The sequence below is a fragment of the Orycteropus afer genome, unplaced genomic scaffold (assembly GCF_000298275.1).
Source record: "Orycteropus afer afer isolate SDZICR_OR568_19922 unplaced genomic scaffold, OryAfe1.0 scaffold00036, whole genome shotgun sequence".
NCBI classification, from domain to species: Eukaryota; Metazoa; Chordata; class Mammalia; order Tubulidentata; family Orycteropodidae; genus Orycteropus; species Orycteropus afer.
In genome coordinates this window covers 10812302-10832712 of record NW_006921623.1, presented here as the reverse complement: position 1 = coordinate 10832712, position 20411 = coordinate 10812302, and positions in this window count along the sequence as shown.

Sequence of the window (20411 nt, the reverse complement as noted above, 5' to 3'; positions counted from 1 at the left end):
CAGTATCACTACGGAAGTAGGATTGCCCAACCTTCCTTCCGAGGAGTGGCTGGTGGGTTTGAACCGCCAGCCTTCTGGTTAGCAATCAAGTGCCTCACGCACTATGCTACCAGAGCCTTAGAAACCCAATGGGGGTCACTATGAGTCAGAATTGACTCAATTGAAGTGGGTTTGGTTTGGCTTATGATTATGACAGAAAAATAACTCAAATTGGCATAAGCGTAGAGCAGACTTTACCGTCTCATATAAATGAAACAATCCAGTGGTGAGGTCTAGTACTTCAGCCATGGCTGGATACAAGTGGTCAGATGATGTCATCAAGACTTCCTTTCTTTACATCTTCGTCTGTGCTCTCCTCTGTGTCAGCTTTGTTCCAGGACTGCTCCCTCCATCAGGAGATAATTAGAGCAACCAGCAGCTCTAGGCTACTGAGCCTAGAAATAAAAGGTTGTTTCCTACGATGACTCTGATTAGCTTGCTTTGGGTCCAGTGCCCATTTCTGAAACAAATACTGGCTAGGAAAATGGTGTCCCTAACCTTGGGGCTGGAGGCTGGAGGGGCCAGCCTCATCTTCACACTATGGACTGATAATGGAAGGGAATCTGTTCTTTAAGAGAAAGTGCACGGGCAGAAACCTATGTCCATTGCAAAAGGTATTCAGTAAATATTTGTAAAATAAGTGAATGAAGAAAGGAATGAATACTTGCTGTGTTTTAGGGACTCTTCAGAGAGTACAAGAATATCCAATAATGATCTGGTGCAAATTAGGGCATTATTAAGCATCCATAACAGTTTTGTTGAATGAATATAGGAATGAATGAATAACTTTGTGAGGGAAGACATTATCTGTTTTCTACAGAAAGTTAAGTAAATGTTCCTTTTAGAAGTGATGAGTGTTTGAAAGTATTGTCAAGTATTTCTGTTTTACTTTGCTCTGTGCCCCTCAATTTTGGGATAATGGAGGAGGAGAAAGGTAAGTAATAATGGAATTGAATTTTCCAAACAGGGCTTCACACTCTTTGAACTTTTCCTCTGTGGTCCACACCACTTTCTGTCCAACTTTCAGTTCCAACTTCTGACAACCCCAGGTGTGTCAGAGTAGAGCTGTGCTCCATAGGGTTTTCAATGGCAGATTTTTTGGGGAGTAGATCACCAGGACTTTCTTTTGAGGTGCCTCTGGGTGGACTTGAACCACCACCCTTTCAGTTGGCAGCTGAGTACCTTAATCATTGGCACCACCCAGGAGCTCCCTCTTCTGTAGTAAAGGGGAGCAAATGTGGATGCTCTGAGGGGTCCTGGGAGGTGCAGTGTCTTTGAAGTCTTATATTTCATTTTAAAGGTTTATACAAATTTTGGATTCTACTTTATATTATTTACATGTTCTTTGTAGTGATAAATTAACACTTAAAGCTAATTGTCACTGATTTTTAAAAAAAGTTTTCTGCTAGTCAAAGTTAAACAGACTAATTGAATCTTTAATTGAATCCTGCCACTTTTGGAAAATTGGGTTGAACTGAGGAGAGCCAATACCACAAATCAGTTTCATTGTCTAGGCATTTCTTTTGTCTTGGTGCCTTTGTATTTTCGATACTCAGATCCACATAAATAGAAGCTTCATAATCACTTGGAAGAGAAGCTGAAAATATTGCTAAAGAGGGGCAGTCAGATGTGGTATTGTTAGGCTGCCGTTGAGGACATATGAGCGGAACTCTTCTTGTTCAAGGAGTAAGTCTTCATTCAAGGGGTTTTTGCACTCCTGATATCCGTTTTTCTTTGTGTGTCTTAAGGAAACATTGTCAAAGTCCTCTCAATGACAAAACATGACTGATAATCATATTTTTATCACTTAGGCTATAATGTTCATTACATGTAAAGGAACTTAATGTTTTAAATAACTCACAATTCTTTATAGTTTTAAATAATTCACAATTCTTTACATCCAACTCTCAAACTTTATTTTTAGTGTAGCTGTCTTGCCTTGGGGAACTCTGGTGGCATAGTGCCTAAGGCATTTGACTGCTAACCAGAAGGCTGGTGGTTCAAACCCACCAGCCGTTCCTGGAAAGGAAGATCGGGCAATCTACTTGTGTAGAGATACTGCCTCAGAAACCAAGGAGGGGTCGCTATGAGTTGAATAGACTCGATGGCAGTGAGTTTGTGTTTTTTTTTGGTTTGTCTTGTCTTGTGTGGCAAAACGATTCAGTTTTGTTATTGCTCTTTTTTATATTTCAATTGTTGCTTCAGTATAAGTCTTTTAAAGTAGCCAGCTCTACAGACCACTATGTCATTAAAATGAAGAGTGAATCTGGATTTTTTTTAACAGAATAGAGGGATAGGGGTTTTTTTCCCCTCATAAGGAAAAATAAGAACTAAAGTCTGTAGTCAAAAATTCTAACTAGCACCTTTTTCCTAAGCCAACATACAAGTCACGTACCTGTGTATTCTAGATTGCTGTAAAAGAGAAATATTTTATTAACAATACACATATATTAAAAATAGTTCACCTGCCCCTTTGAACATGCTGAGCTAATTGGACTCTTTGAGAAGGGATGTTTCCTACTCAGTGAGCGGAGCAGTAGCTTTGATGGGGACTCCTAGTCCTGCAGTTTTTCTTTTCAGAAATTTGTCCAAATATACATATGTATTGTCTTACCCAATCAGTGTCAGCCTTGCTAAAAACTCATAAATCTTTTATAACATTTTTTCAGTAGGTGGTTTTACCTCAAGCCTTTTGCAGATAAGCATCAGATAAGCATCAGAGGCATCTTCATTGTAAATACAGGGAAGAGATAATAAGATGACCAAATAATCATTGTGCTTACTTTTCTCCATCCATGAGACAAAGAATGAGATGAATTTTAGCATTTAACCAGCAATTAAAAAAATGTCTTTTTATTAACATTTTTGCTTATGTATTTCTCATCTTTTCCTTTTTCTCCTTTTTGTTTTATTGTGTGTATTTATACACATGTATACATACTTTTTCTTACTGTCTTTTTTTTTTTCTTTTCTCTTTTCCACTAAGACAAGGATCATGTGAGAATTCTAGATTAAAAAATCCCAACCACAATTTTGAAGGCATGATTTCCTTGTTCTTAGGCTTCGAGTGTTGATGTTGAGAAGCCCAGTGGCATTCTGCTTCCTGATCTTTTGTGTGTGCCCAGAGTAGTTTTGAGGGTTTTTATTTTTCAACAATCCATATACCTTCTGTTTTGTGACATTTACTGCAATTGCCACACTGTCACAGCATTCTTCCCACTTCCTCTCTATACCCATCCCTTCCCTTTCGTCCTTCCTTCTCATCCCTTCCTTTGTTCCTAGCTATATTCCTGGGCAAATGCTGTCTTTTGATCTCATATGCTTGATTGTTCTAATGAGTGTATACCATCTTGGTATTACTGTTTACTTTATAGGCCAGGCCTGTCTGTTGCTGAAAGTTGAGTCATGGCAGTTAAATTCAGTTACTAACCTGAAGGGTGTCTAAGGGCCATAGAATTGGGGGTTCCACATCCTTCATCAGACCAGTAAGCCTGATCTTTTTTTTTTATTATTTTGAATTTTGTTCCACATTTTAGTTTTGGGTTTCTTCGTTTTATTCCTATTATTCTGAAATTCCATAATTCTGTGGTTTGCTATGGGCCTCGTGCAGTTATTAAGCTAGATTCTCAGTGGAGCCCTGTTGGTCTGAAAATTCAAGATCCTTCATTTTATGAAATTTTCTTGTTCAAATTTTTGATGAGTTCTTTTCTTTTTTCTCCCTCTCTCTTTCTGTCTCTATCCTTTTGACTTCTGTTATTTAGATTTTGGGCCTTTTGGCTTAAGCCTCTTTTTTTCTTTACTTATTCATTATCATTTTGTCATTCTGTTTTACTTTCAGTTTTTATCAACCTTCTTCTAGTTGCACTATTGATTTTTTAAAAAAATTGCTGTCACATTTTTAATTCTTAAGAACTCTTTCTTGGTTTTATCCCTCCCTTTTCTAGTTCCTAATTTCATGCATGTCGTATCTTTTCTTATTTTCTAGTGGTTGTAATTATTGTTCATTTTCAGTTTTCTGCTCACTAATGGTCTCCATTGACCAGATTTTTCTTACTTCTGTTTCTTGTTTCTGGTAGTTGATCTCATCTCTTTCTTTTATATTGGAGGCTTTCCCCAAATATCTGATGATGCTGGTTCATATTCATGTGAGGTACCAAAAAGCTACGTGATCACTATATGGATAGCTGAGATTTATAGAGCAACAAGCTTTGGTAGAGTGATGGAGTGGCCTGCTGGACTTTTCATGTCTGTAGGTCTTTTCTCTGGGGTGTTCAATTTCTCTTAAAAAGGATCTTCCAGACTTCTGCCTGGGTGATAGAAGCTTTGCTCCAGACATTTTGGACCTGGAGGAGAGGAAGGGGATTAGAGGGAGGCAGGTCTTGTTTTAGAATGCAGTTATTCACTTAATCATCAGCATACATCCTCATACCTATTTACATTTTCTTCTGGGTCTGTTATCTCTGATTTGGTTTCTCATGAGTCTAATCTCATATTCTGTAGGGACTGGAGGAGGAGGAGTTGCTTAATGTAGTGCTGGAATAGTGACCTGGAAGCCTAAGTGCTCATTTTAAGACTTTTAGACAAGTCATATGTTTCTAGCCTCGCCTCTTGCCAGCTTTTATTATTGTTATACTGATAAACGTACAACAAAGCATACACCATTTTATCAGTTCAGTGGCATTGATTATGTTATTGAAGTTGTGCACCCATTCTCTTTATCTTTTTCCAAATTGTACCACCACCATTAACAAACATTGAATGCACTCTAAGCAAAGCCTCCCACTTCCTCCCTTCATCCTTCATTTGGTAACCACTTATTACTTATAGTTTCTATATAATTGCTTATTTCATATAAGTGATATAATACAGTGCTTGTAGTTCTGTCTCTCATACATCTGGACTTGATTCCTCTTTCTGCCTACTTTGTGTGATAGCCAGTGTTCTAGTTTGTGAACCTTTCTGTTTTTTGCTCTGTCTTGAAAGTGGAAGTTAATGGCTTTAAAGCACATTGAAAAGTATCCTTTAGTAGTACAAAAATGATGCTTTTTTTTTTCCAATAGACTTTCTGTTTTTGAGTAGTTTTAGGTTTACAAAAAATTGTGCAGAAAGCTCCCATATGCCTCCTCCCCCAATTACCATTTCTCTTGTTACTAACTTCCTGCATTCTTGTGTACATTTATCACCATTGGTAAACTAATATTGATATATTATGGACGAAAGTCCATAGTTTATGCTAAGTTTTGCTCTTTGTGTTGTATAGCCCTCTATGGGTTTTGATAAATGCTTATATCATGTGTCCACCATTACAATATCATACAGAATAGTTCACGGCCCTATTCACCCTTTCCTTCCTCTCCCCCTTCTCCTGGCAGCCGTTGATCTTTTCACTATCTTCATTGTTTTATATTTTCAAAATTGTCATGTAGTTGAAATCATATAGTATGTAGCTTTTTCAGACTAGCTTCTTTCACTTGTTGTTGTTGTTGTTGTTATGTGCCGTCGAGTCAAACCCGACTCATAGCGACCCCTCCTTGGGTTTCCGAGGCAGTATCACTACAGAAGTAGGATTTGCATTTAAGGATCCTTCATGATTTTTCATAACTTGATTGCTCATTTCTTTTTATTGCTTAACCAATATTCTTTCGTATGGATGTACTACATCCATTTGTTTGTTTGTTTATCCATTCACCTATTAAAGGACATCTTGGTTTCTTCCAATTTTTGGCATTTATGCTGCTACAAGTGTTTGTGTGCAGGTTTTTTTTTCTCTCCCTTTTTTTTTGTGGACATATGTTTTCACCTCCTTTGGGTAAATACTTAGGAATGTGATTGTTGAATTGAATAATAAGCCCATCTTTAGCTTTTCAAGAAACTGCCAGACTGTTTTCCAAATTGGTTGTACCATTTTGCTTTCCCACCAGCAATGAATGAGAGTTCCTGTTGCTCCATATCATCACCAGCATTTGGTGGTGTGTAGTCCCTGAGTGGTGCAAACAGTTAATCGCTTGACTGCTAGCCAAAAGTTTGGTGGTTTGAACCCACCCAGAGGTGCTTTGGAAGACAGGCGTGGTGATCTGCTTCTGAAAAGTCATAGCATTGAAAATCCTATAGGGAAGTTCTATTCTGTACACATGGGGCTGCCGTATGTTGCAACAGATTCAGCTGCAGCTAACAATTATAACAGCAATAAGTGTGTAGTGATGCCAAATTGTTATTTTTCTGTGGTTCCCTAATGACATATGATGCTGAGCATCTTTTCACATGCTTTTTTGCTATCTGTGTATCTTCTTTGGTGAGGTATCCGCTCAGATCCTTTGTCCATTTTGTAATTTTTAAAATTCTTTAATCTTAAGAATTCCTTGTATATTTTAGATACATGTCCGTTATCACCTTTATGTTTTGCAAAAGATTTTCAAATCTGAAGGATACCTTTTTTCAAAAAAAAATTCGTTTTCCCTGAAACTTGTGAGCACATCCCATATCCCCATTCCTGATTTTTCTATCAATATGTGCACTTTGCCTTCTGAAGGGATTCTGTAACAGATTCTAAAAGCAGCTTTGAGCAATATTTTATTTGCTTGTTTGATTGAGCTTTTTATTGAATTGCTCTTGGCCAAAACAGGTCCCTTTTTGATTTAAAAAAAAAAAAAAATTCTGGTAATTTTCCTTTAGACTTTGCATGATTGGTTTTTTAACATGTCATTATACAATGAATGGCTTTGTGCACTTCTTGCAATGCTTTCTGACACAGGAGCCATCACTGCGAGCCTCATTTGCATCTTGACATAATAAAGCACATATTTTAAAGAAAGAGCTTATGCCTTTTTGATTGACTGTTGGTGTTCACTGTGACTTCAGTTAGTTGTGGTCAAGAGAATCCTATCACTATCAACTCATTATGGGGACCCTCAGGGACAGTGGATTCCAGGTCTGTCATGGTCCTCATTGCTTTCAGGTTGTTATTAATGTTACACATTATCTTGCATATTTGCATGGTTTTAAAACATTTGCTTCTCATTTCCTCTTTTAAACTCACAATTGCATCCCCAATTGCAAATGTCATGTACTTTAAACAAGTAAATAAGCAATTATCACAGTACTACCAACAAGCGTAGTGCCTAAGGCATTTGACTGCTAACCAGAAGGCTGGCAGTTCAAGCCTACCAGCTGCTCCTTAGAAGGAAGGTTGGGTAATCTACTTCTGTAGTGATACCACCTTGGAAACCTAGGAGGGGTCACTAAGAGTCGAGTCCGACTCGATGGCATATAACAACACCACCAACACCAACACCATGGTTTTTGCTACTCTTGTGCTACGGAGGAACTCACTATGGTGAGCTGGGTTTCAATTGCATGTTTGTAAACAGAAAGTCTGATCATCTACTATTATGACAGAAAGTTGAAACAATGAGTTTTATGTGATCAAGAGGGTAATGAACAGAGACAGACAAAATACTTCCTAAGGTGATAAGAGAAAAATAATATTTTAATAGTGGACTAGCTCTAGGGAGTTTCTGGCTATCACAGGTTCCAGCAGTGGGGCAGCTGGGGTGCAGTACTGGCACTGGAGATTTCTTGCATGATATTTTCTTATGCCATTTTCACTTTAGGGGGATGGTAGCTGTAATATTTAGTGGGTAGTAAAGTTTTCCAAACTCTAATGGCTTTCATGAAAAAAAAAAAAAGGAAAAAGACTCAAGCAAATCAGCTGCTCTGAAAGAGGATCCTGTAAATCTTGTTGAGTATGACAAATGTTTCTCAGAGAACAAAAATTCAAAGCCTGCCGCCCCCGCCTTCAGTCATGAGTAGCAAGCATCACATTAATTGAGGCAACTTCTCAGGTAATTGCACTTCAAGTTACCAGTTGCTGTTGATTTGATCCTGACTCATAGTAACCCAAGTGTGTCCGAGTAGAACTGTAGTTTACAGTGTTTTCAGTGGCAGGCATTTTGGAAATAGACACCAGACCTTTCTTCTGAGGCATCTCTAGGTGGACTCGAACCTGAAACCTTTCAGTTGGCAGCCCAGCACATTCACTGTTTGCACCACCCAATGACTCCATGCTTCAAGTTAAGGGTTAGGACTGCAGGGAGAATTCAGCAGAGTTCGTGTCATGAAGGGGAGCACTTATCGTGTGTACTGTATGTGAGATGCTGTATCAGGGTGTAGTCTTTGAAATAAACTGAAGTCAGAATTATCTCCATTTACATAGAGGACTTTGAGGGCATCTCAGAGCCATTCCATAATTTATCTGAAGTCCCAGAAGTAAATGGTAAAGCTGTGACTGGGACCCACATCAGTTTGCTTGTGAAGCATGTACTTTTCTACCTAATAAACAATATCTTATGTCAGTAATGCCCAACTTGTCCTCCAGGTACAATGCTTTCTTCAGAACTATTTAAATAGATGTCTTTGTGCAAAAATTCTGCACAGTGTTAGGTTTGAGTAAAGATATCCAGAAGTAAACTATAGGTCTTAACCAGGTAGAGCCAAATGAAGGCAGCAGGGGAAAATAAGAGCTGTGTGTATTCTAAGTCATTATTAAATACTCTACAAGCATCACAGGGGAGTTAGGAACATGCCCACCTAAACAAAATAGTGCAAATAAAGTCATAGAATCTTAAAGCCCTAGGAGGGCTTCCTGCCTATCTGTTGTTGTCAAGTGCCGTCAAGTGGTTCCCACTCATAGCAACAGAATGAAACCCTGCCTGGTGCTGCGCCATACTCACAATTGTTGCTATGCTTGAGCCCATTGTTGCAGCCACTGTGTCAATCCATTTAGGACACTCTTTTTGACTGATAACAGATGAAATCCAAGTGAAGGGACCAGTGCAAGGACACAAGACTACTGTATTTTATTCATCCTAAGATGTATGTTTCCATTTTAATAACTTTGAAGACAAGATTACTTCTCATAGTTGGTAGTGTCTTACAGTTGTTTTCAGCCATGCAGGAGTGGTGATGTAGTTGTGGTTACTGGTGCTTACATGAATATCACAAATACCAGCAGTGAAATTTTCAGAACAGATATCAGCAGTTTGGAAGGAAATCCTAGAGACAATAGTAAAGCACTTTTACAGAATGCTGCATTCTCAAAGCTGTTGATGGCACAGAGGTTATATTGTGTGGAAAAACATGGACCTGAATGGTTGGGAGCAAAATAACAATCTAAAGTCAGATTCTGAACCTGAGGAAGTGTTAGGAATACTTAGCTAATTTATTTTTCTTATGTTTTCTTTTTTATTTATGCACAAAGGTGATTTATGATAAAAATTTGTGTCTGTGTGTTAAAAGAACTTCCTTAATAGGTGTAAAATTATAATTTGAAGTGTTAAGCCTTTATGTCATTTGGTTGACAGCTTTGATTTCTTTCTTAGTACATAAAATAAATGTGCATCTTACAATACTTGGAAATTTAGAGTTCATGCATTATAGTAATTAAGAGTTGCTGAAAGGTCGTGTTCTTCATACTCTTACTCCAATGTTTTCATCATCATGGATTCCGAATGTAAATAATGACATTGTTTCAATAGAGAATCAATCAGTAAGTTTATCCTCAAAGTTAGGCTGTTCACATTATGATGCTCTGATACTGGCTTTAAGAATGATTACAGAGGTGAAGTAAGTTGCACAAGGCATTTTTTTATACTTGCCTTAATGTAAGCTGAAGGAATTTCTCCAAAGCACACTTCAATAAAAGCCATTCCATGGGGGGTGGGTATACATGGCTATGATTAATTTAGCCAGGACAGCTTCAGAGCAGGATTAACAATGACACCATTCAGCCACTGAAAATGTTATTGGTTTACACATCTGCATAAGGTATTTTTTCATATGGCATGCCCATGAAAATAACAAGCCCATGCATTTAATGCACATAGCACACATAGGGAACACAGCAGGACAGGGTGATGTGGTTTAAAAAAATATATAATGTGGGTGTTATTTGCATAAAAATATGGTAATTTTATTTCCTGCAAACCCCTCCCTATAGTTATAAAATGTACTCCTAAATGAGTTGTTGATAATAAGGCCATTAAGCCAATATCCTCTAAATTATCATTTTGGTTTTACTGTGTTCATATTGAAGCCATTCTTTCTGGTGTTCTATTGAGATACCAATTGTCTATTGAAATAGTCAGACTAAAAACATATCATCTGGAGACTACTTATTTCTCTATTCTCAATAGTGATTTTAAATCAATAAATTAAAAAGGAAGAGAACCAGAACACAGCCCTGTTTTACACACTGAAATGTTTTCTGACGCAGTGGGTGCTCATTCCTACTGATTTTTGAACTATGGTATCGGGCTGCAGGGCCAATATAAATAGGAGTATCCAGGGTCAGAAGGAGCCCTTGGGGCTCAGTGGTTAAAGCTTTTGACAACTAACTGAGATGTTGGCAGTTTAACGTACTGGCTGCTCAGCAGAAGAAAGATGTGGCCATCTGCTTCCAAAAATATTTGCAGCCTTGGAAGCCCTATCGAGCAATTCTGTTCTGGCCTATGCTCTGTCTATGAGTAGGAATTGAGTTTTACAGCAAGGGGTTTGGTTTTGGTTTGGATCCAGGCTCACTGAGCTTAAAACATAGCTGAGCACCATGTCCAGGGCCAAAGACCAAGGAAAGGGCAATAGAGGCTACAAACCATCTTATGCTGTCCTGACAGATGGGTCACAGGTGATTTAGAAGTGTGGCAAGGAAAGGGTATAATACCTGGTCTGCAGGCTTTTGGCTACTCATGAAGAATGTTAGGCTGCAAAACTGGGACTGGAATTTTATCAGGAAAGAAACTAGTAGATACTATATTTAGAGTGTTGTTGTTATGTGCCATTGAGTCGTATCCGACTCATAGCAACCCCTCCTTGGGTTTCTGAGGCCATATCACTACGGAAGTAGATTGCCCAACCTTCCTTCCGAGGAGTGGCTGGTGGGTTTGAACCGCCAGCCTTCTGGTTAGCAGTCAAATGTCTTAGGCACTACACCGCCAGAGCTCCCCTTTAGAGTGTTAGCTATTTCAGTTTATTTTTCTTTTTAAAATAGCATAGAATCATGCATTTAAATATAGGATAGAATCATGCAGTACCATATTTATAGAATTATTAACAAATTGCCAATAATTTTCACCTGCACAGTTTGATTAGATTGAAATTTTTGGTGACAGGAAGTCTTCACTGAGCTATTTAATTGGAATATTTTTTATCAGTTGTTATTATTCTTGTTATTATTATTTTATTGTGATTTGGGTGAAAGTTTACAGAACAAATTCACTTTCTGGGTAGCAGCTCACATACTTTGTCTCATGATATTGACTGCAGTTTTCCACATTGTAACAGCTCTCCTCCCACTTCCTCCCGATAGTTACCTCTTCCCTGTGTCCTTTCCTCCCATGCACTCCTGCCCCCTGAACTGTCTCCCTGTGCATACAAAGCCCCATGATTGTTCTTTCCAAAAAGTGTATCTACCTAATGTAAATGTTCAGCTCATATGCCTGTCTTTTGTTTGGCTGGAAGCCACAGGAGTGGGTTCAATTCCAGACCTGAAGGGCAGCTAGGGACCATAGTCTCAGTGGTTCCAACAGGCCCTATCAGACAAGCAAACCTGGTCCCTTTTTTTTTTTTTTTTTTAAATGATTTTGAGTTTTGTTTTGTTCCACATTGTTCTCCCACTCTATCCAGGATTTCCTACATAGATCTTCCTCTGAGTAGTTGACAGTGGTAGCTGGGCACCATCTAGGTCTTCTGGTCTCCTACTCATATAGGCTGAGGATTGCATAGTATACCGGTTGCTTGGACTAATTGTTTCCATACATCTTTAGTTTTCTTTATTCTTCTTTGCTCTGGACGAGGAAAGCCCCATTGTTGCATCTAGATGGCTGTTTGCAAGCTTTTAAGATCCCAGTTGCTACTTACCAAAGTAGGATGTGGAACAATATTTTTGCATAGTATGTTGTGCCAGTTGAGCTTGATATCCCCTGTGACTATGGTCCTGAGCCCACAGGTCAAACTATTCAACTCCCTCTGGGTAGCTGGCTGTGGCCAAGAAGTGCCTACAACCTTGTCCCTTGTCAGCTCTACTATATACCTGGGAATTCTTACAAAACATACCAATACACTTGTAGAAACATTGTCTGCCAACCCTCTACATGGTCATGGGCACACACTCCTCCCTGCCTGTCCTCCCATCTAGTCACCCATTTATCCATGTTTGTCTTCACTGACCACACAGTACTGTATGTGCAAAAGGGTTTATCTTTGTTGTCTGTACTTCCCATGCACCTCTCTGTGTCTTCCTCTTCCTCAGTACCACCGTGTTTATCAACTGTTTTTGTATGTGAGAGTAAGCATCAGAGTTTTGATAAATATGTAACTGAATGTAATTTAATGTTGACCAGTGGTAGGACTTTGCACAAAAATCTGTTCACAAATCAAAGAACTTTTTCATAGACGATGTATCCAAGATTTATGTTTGAAAACTAAGATCAGGGTCGTAAAACTGCTTTGGGATTAAAGAAGATGGAATGATTAATTCTTTCTTGGAAGACTCAGTTATTTGTGATCATTCAGAAAGGGCTACAGTGATGCTTCCTCTTGTACACTTATGAAAATGGGGCTTACTTGGAAGAATAAAGTAAGCAAAAGCGGAAGGGGAAGAAGATGACCTGTCTTTAAGAACTGTAAAGGGGTTTTTACATGCAATCTGCAATTTCCAGTGTAAGCAGAAGCCACAATACAAGCTAAGATGATGCTGATGCTTCCTTTGAATTACAGAGTTGAACTACATTTTGAACCAAAATTGAAATATTTTATTAATTCAATATAAAAAAGAAGAGCAAAGCCATCAAGTGAACCAATTTCATATTTACTGAAAGTCTGAAACTGGAATAGAAGTAGGATGTCAAAGCATTCTCTGACTGGGTCCTGAACTAAATTAGTTTTCTATTTGATTCATGTCTCTGGCTGTGATATGCTAATTACAGAGCCTTCTTATATATTTATTAAACAGGATCTCATCTGAGCAATGCATTATGATTTGCTTTTAAAAAATAACTCTTTATACCTGAAAGAATTAAACTGCACTTCCTCAGAAATATCCTATAAATCTGACTTCTCTATTTTAGTCAGATGGGCTTTTAGTCATGTAAATATGAATTAGTAAGGCTTGGTTCTAATTGCTTCATTTTCCTTATTTTGATGAATAACAGGATCATATAGCTTTTCAATACAAAAGCTGATAATAAAACCACCTTACCTATTATTTATGAGTCATATTCTATTCTCTGGGGTATATTCTCCTAATGAGCAGACATCAGCTGCATACTTGAAGGAATAATTGTTCTTGTGGAAATAATTACTGATTTATAATTACTGACTTTTTTGAGATGGAAGGATATGCTCTTTATTTCTTTTGTGCTGCACCCAAGTCAACCAGGAAAAGTCAGTTGGTAGAAGTACCAAGTATTTAATTATATAATAAATTACTCAAAATGTTAATTTAATCAAATTCAAATAATATACATCCTGAGTGCAGAGTGCTGGTTGTTAAGAGGGATTTTGGTAAAATATGATATGTACACATGAAAAGTTAAATGGCAGTAAAGTCAGGTTATTGTTAAGTGTCAAATGAAAGCTTGACTTAGTAACTTACAGAAGCCCAGCAGAGGGAGAAATCATGTGGTTGGGAGTCAGTGAAGGGTTCATGGTGGGAGCAGGACCTTTAATCATGGGTAGGACTTTTATGGGGGGTCAGGAAGAATGTAGAAAGATAGAGGGGTTGGTCATAGTGGTACCAGGCATAGCCCAGGCAATGGTAACAGAAATACACTCTGTTGAATGGGAATCTTAAACAGTCTACCTTGGTCTACAAAATAACTGGACTACCTTCCTCAAAGCTATCATTGTCTTGAAGGACATGAAGAAATGAAGAACTGTTCGAGATTGAGGGAGACTATGGACAACTAAATTAATTTTGTGATCCTGGATTGGAGACTGATTTTGGGAAAAAAAAATTCTATAAAGAACATTAGTGAGATAATTTATGAAATTGAATATAGATTGTGTATTGGCTGTTGTTGTTGTTGTTATGTGCCGTCGAGTCGGCCCCGACTCATAGCGACCCCTCCTTAGGTTTCTGAGGCAGTATCACTACGGAAGTAGGATTGCCCAACCTTCCTTCCGAGGAGTGGCTGGTGGGTTTGAACCACCAGCCGTCTGGTTAGCAGGCAAGGTGTCTTAGCCACTATGCTACCAGAGCGACTAGCACTAGATTAATGGTAAAGTTGCTATTATATAAGAAAATGTTCCTGTTTTTAGGAGCTAAATGCTGAAATATTTAGGGGTAAAGGACCATGATATCTACAACGTACTCTCAAATGTTTTATTAATAACAATAATGATAATAATATATGTGCATATTTGAAACATGAGATAAAGCAAATGTGGAACTGTGCTAAGTAACAGTTGATGTATTTCAGTGACAGGTATAAAATAGTATTATTTTTGCAACTTTTCTATGTTTTAAATTTTCTGAAGAAAAAAGGTTTTAAACACCAAAAGAAATATCTCCTATAAAAGTTATATATATTTTTTGTCAAGACATTGTCATATCTGGAATGGTGCCTGAAACTGCTAAATCTGTATTGCTACAAGTCTAAGAATGCAGCCAATATTGAGAATGGCAGAGCCAAGAGATGGGTTTTTAACGTTAATATTATCAAGCCAGTCTTAAAAATTAATATCCTGTTGGCATCCTGTTATATAGAATATGAACTTAAAAAAAAAAAGTGGTTTAAGCAGTTGCTTATAGCTGAACGCATCCCACCCTTTATCAGTATTCAGTACGATTGCTAAACTGTGTTATATTAGCCATATTAATGTCAGTATCATCCAAGTAAATGCTAATTTATTAAAAACAAGCAAAAATCCACTTTGATACTTCTATACTTTACCTGTATTTGTAAAAGTAGTTTATAAAAATTTTTACCAGAATTCCAAGACAGTTTTTTGCCCAAAATTTTTGTACATAATAAACCAGTTAAATGAGTTGCCATCAAGTTGATCTGGACCCTGTGTGTCCAAACTGACAGATGAGTGGTGGACAGTAGAACTGTTCTCACAGGATTTTCAGTGGTTAATTTTTCAGAAGTAGATCACCTGGTCTTTCTTCTGAGGCACCTCTGGATGGTCTCGAACCTCCAACCTTTCAGTGAACAGCCAACCGCACCAACTGTTTGTACCACTCAGGGACTCCAGGTACATAATAGCTGGTCTCATCCTCCCTTTGGACTTCACAGATTGAACTACACTTTTTAGAGACCCCAAAAATCTAGATTTTCTCTCATGACTTTTTCTGCTGAAAGAAAGAACTCTTAGCAAGATAAGGGTTTTCTTTTATTTTTTTGGGGGGGGGGGGGGGCACATTTCCAATTTTTGGAACTTTAGATGTTTATACTGTAATATGTAAGGAGCCCTGGTGGTGCAGTGGCAGCGGCTTCATGAGAGAAAAAACCTGGCAGTCTGCTCCCATGAAGATTATAGCCTCGGAAGCCCTATCAGACAGTTAGTTATACTCCATCCTTTAGGGTCACGATGAGTTGGAAATGACTTGACAGTATACAACAACACTATAGTATATAAATGGTATATTATACCAGCTTTGGGAATATGTATAAGAAATGTTTGTGTTTTAGTTGGTAATACTTTTATATTATAAAATTATAAAATGCAATGTATTTGGCATTTCCTGAAAAAAAAAAAAAAAAAAAAACACCTCAAACTCACTGCCGTCCAGTCCGATCGGACTCATAGCGATCCCTCCTTGGGTTTCTGAGGCGGTATCACTAGGGAAGTAGATTACCCAATCTTCCTTCCCAGGGGTGGCCGGTGGGTTTGAACTACCAGCCTTCTGGTTAGCAGTCAAATGCCTTAGGCACTATGCCACCAGAGCTCCTGAAATAAACAAATAAAAGAGATGTGCAAGTTGTTTGAAAAGAGAGACATCTTAGCTCAGGGCAAGCCATTAGATGGAAATGGAATTCTCTGCAAGCAGATGGCTCTGGCCCCACCCCTTCCTGGAGAGCACCAGCGGGACTTGTTTGTGCGCAAAGCCTCGGTCTAATGGCGGGAGAGCCAGCTTGTAAGGTCTTTCCCATGAGGCTCATTCCCGTCTGCCCAGCGTCGCCCCTGACACGAGCAAAACAAACACACTGTTCCTTCATTTCTTTAAGATGAATGAATGTTGCTGCAAAGAAGGATTTTTATGGACCAGCGTGATGTGATGCAGAAAGAATGTTGCAATGAAATATAATACCGTATGTTATAAAAGTAGGTAATAGAAGTAGTTTGGTGTAAATTTTCTAAAAGTTACATTACTCTCTCTCTATATTTTTTTGGTCTGTGTGTATGAGTGGTAAAAAATACATTAAAAAAAAAGGATTTACCATTTCAGCATTTTTACAGATACCCTTCAGTGACATTAATTACATTCATTACATTGTATAGCCATCTGAACAAAAAAAACCGAACCCATTGTCATCCAGCAGATTCTGACTCATACTGATCCTATAAGACAATGTAGAATTGCCCCATAGGGTTTCCAAGGCTGTAATCTTTAAGGGAGTAGACTTTCACTTTTCTCCTGAAGAGTGGCTGGTGGGTTGGAACTTCTAACCTTTCTGTTAACAGCTGGGACCTCAACCACTGCCCCACTAGAGCTCCTCATGCAGCCATCACTACTATCCACTTCCAAGTTTTTCCATCACCCTTAACTCTTAACTCAGTGTCTCCTAAGCCATAGCTCCCCCATTTCTCCTCGCTACAGCCCTGATTACTCTAAAATGCTTTGAGAACTAAGTTACAGTAGTGTTAGGCTGGGTCTCAGTAGTATTGGATGTACCCACTGGGTTTGTGAGGCTCTTGGTTGTAAGGACAGAAATACATTCAGGTAAGCACACATGAGATGTTACGTGAAATATAAATTCATAGAAATTCAAGAGCAGGAACCAGAGGACTGGGCCTTACAAAGTGGGGAGGCTGAGGGACTAGATCCAGAGCTGCTATTGTGGGGCCCACAGCAGCAGGCTGCGAGTGAATGTGACCCACCTTCTGCCGCAGTGTGCATGCTTGACCTTCTGCCTTCTCCTCTCTTTCTCCGCCTTACAACTTCTGTTGCTTCATTATTTCTCATTTCTGTTAACATTCTGCAGGCATCTATGGTGGCACCTCCAGATTCATTGTGGCCCCTGCAGCAACTTACTTTCTGTCTTCCATTCAGCTTCTCTTCTTGCACCTCATTGTCTCTGTACTTTCTTAGTTAAATCTCTAAAGAGGCAGGATTACCAGGATTACCATACTAGGCCATGCCCATCTCTCCTCCAGGTAGCTGTGGCTGGCAGTCAGTGGAGATTAGGTGGGACAGACTATACTCACCTGAGGCTTCTTCCTTCAACAAGAGCTGTGGATGTGGCAGTTAAGCTTACAAGACTGTACACATGGAAGACATCAAGATTGACTTGTCTGGTATATCTAGATGTTGTGAAATATATTTATTGTGACTCTGATAAGGAGCTGTGGTGGTACAGTGATGAAAGCATTCATCTGCTAACCAAAAGGCCAGTGAGCTGAACCCACCAGCTTCTCTGAGGGAGAAAGATGAGGCAGTCTGCTGCTGTAAAGATTACAGCCTTAGAAACCATATAGGGAACTTCAACTGTGTCCTATAGGGTAGTTATGCATTAGAATTGACTCCAAGCAGTGGATTTGGGACTCTCTGATGTCAAGATAATTTAAGTTAGATAGTTTAGGTTGATTCTAAATTAATAGATCTAGACAGGTAACCATATTCCAAACCAGTTGTTGTTGACTCAATTCCAAATCATGGCAACCCCATGTGTATCATAATAGAACTGTGATCCATAGGTTTCTCAATAGCTGATTTTTTGGAAGTAGATCACCAGGCCTTTCTTCCAAGGTTCCTCTGGGAGAACTTGAACCACCTACCTTTTTGTTAGCAGCTGGGCACATAAACCATTTGTACCACCTAGGAAATCCTGACGGGTAACCAGGAACATGCATATCACTTAAACATTTAAAGTCGGAGGTGGTGTCTGTGTCTTGGAGATTTCTCCATAAAAGAAGGCTATAGAGAAGAAAAATTTTCTTTGAGACAGTGGTCATAGTAAGAGAGAACTCTGATTCAGCAGCCTGAAGTTATCAGATACTGACCTTGCTTCCTGTGAGAAGAGCCAGGCCAGGGTGATGGGGGTGTGCCAAGTTTTAAATGTTTTATTTAAATTGATAGGAATCCAATAACAGCTTTAATTGAAGGAACTCAAAGACCTGTCCATAAATGATCCCATTTATTAAGCCCATCCATCTATCTGTTGAAGAGGTACAGTTCATATAAACAACAACAATAATTATTGGCCCCTCACGATTGTTAAGTCAGGCACTGAGCCAAGAACTTTTTCACGCCATCCCAATTAATCCTCAGGACAACCTTTTGAGGACAGGTATACTCTTTTTCTCTGTTTTACAGCTGAAGAAATTAGACCAAAGAAAGGCTAAGCAACTTTCCCAAGGTTACAAAAGCAGTGAGCAAGCGGCAAATCTGAATCTGGGTCTCAGGCCCTGATACTGTGTCCTTCTTTTCTAGTGATGGGCCTCTGCCACCACCAGCCCAAGCAGCTTTTACTTAGTAGTGATGATTCACCCTCCAGCCTTGAAGTTCCCATGCAGTGGTTTAAGATAGGGATACATAGTACAGAGCTTGTTGGGGAGAGTGGCAAGACGGGAATGAAGGAAGGCTGAAGCCAGATGCTTAGGAGCAGATAGAAGAGCTTTCAGGGGTGTACTAATGGTTTGCTGTATAAATACCTCCTAAGAACCATGGCAAGGAATTCTGGTGTCATAATGCATAAGAAGGAGCTCTGGTAGCATAGTGGCTAAAGTGCTTGACTGCTAACCAGAAGGCTGGCGGTTCAAACCTGCCAGCCACTCCTCAGAAGGAAGATGGGGCAATCTACTTCCGTAGTGATACTGCCTCGGAAACCCAAGGAGGGGTTGCTATGAGTCGGGGCCGACTCGACGGCACATAACAACAACAACAACAACAACAACAACAATGCATAAGACATTTCGGCTGCTAACCAGAAGGTCAGCGGTTCAAACTCACCAGCCACTCTGCAGAGGGAAGATGGGGTAATCTTCCTTAGTAAAGATTTACAGCCTTGAAAACCCAATGAGGGATTGCTATGAGTCAGGAGCTCTGGTAGTGTAGTGCCTAAGGCACTTGACTGCTCACCAGAAGGCTGGCAGTTCAAACCTGCCAGCCACTCCTCAGAAGGAAGGTTGGGCAACCTACTTCCATAGTGATACTGCCTTGGAAACCCAAGGAGAGGTCGCTATGAGTCGGGTCCGACTCGACGGCACATAACAACAACAACACAACAACAACAACGTGAGTCAGAATCGACTCGATGGCAGTGAGAAGAACAATGGCTAGTGTTAGCTGAAGGTCCCACAAGCTACCATGCAAGAAACAGTACTCAGCTAGACAGAGGGAGATGAAGAGTGGGATCATTATCTTCCATTCAACCACTGGAGGATATGTGATGGTATATCCTGAGAGATGAGACAGTTCAACCCTTAAACTTTATTAAAAAAAAAAAAAAAAAAAGCTTAGAAGGAAGGATAAAAGGATGTGAAACAGAAAGAAGAGAGGGAACATGTGTGAAAGCAAGCATTTCTAAATTACTAATTATTTTCGTCAGTACCAAGCAAACCATTGGTGACTGGGTGAATCTCTGCTTCTTTGCTGCTGCTTGTTTTTCACTGATGAGTGTTTGTGGGGAGAGGGTGCTTCCCATGAGGTTTAATCATGGTAAATGGAATCAGTTGCACCTGAGAATAGAACAAATGCAGTTATGAAATGGTGTAACGCATTAGGTCTTCTTTAATTTGATGTTTTTTGTCTACCTGTTTCATTGAGGGAGACAGCTTGTTACCTACCTTACATCTTTAGCAGCTTGCATCGAGGTAGAAGAAGTTGTTCTATCTCTTCTCAGAGGATCTAAAAGAGGTTTTTCTTATTACAGCATGAGAGGATTTGTTGTTAGATCCCTTGGCGCTGGAAGAGGTAAATGAGGCAGACTGGGAAAAAAAGCTATTATAATAATACATCATGTTGTTGTTGTTGTTGTTATGTGCCGTCGAGTCAAACCCGACTCATAGCGACCCCTCCTTGGGTTTCCAAGGCAGTATCAGTACGGAAGTAGGATTGCCCAACCTTCCTTCCGAGGAGTGGCTGGTGGGTTTGAACCGCCAGCCGTCTGGTTAGCAGGCACGTGTCTGAGCCACTATGCTACCAGAGCTCCCAA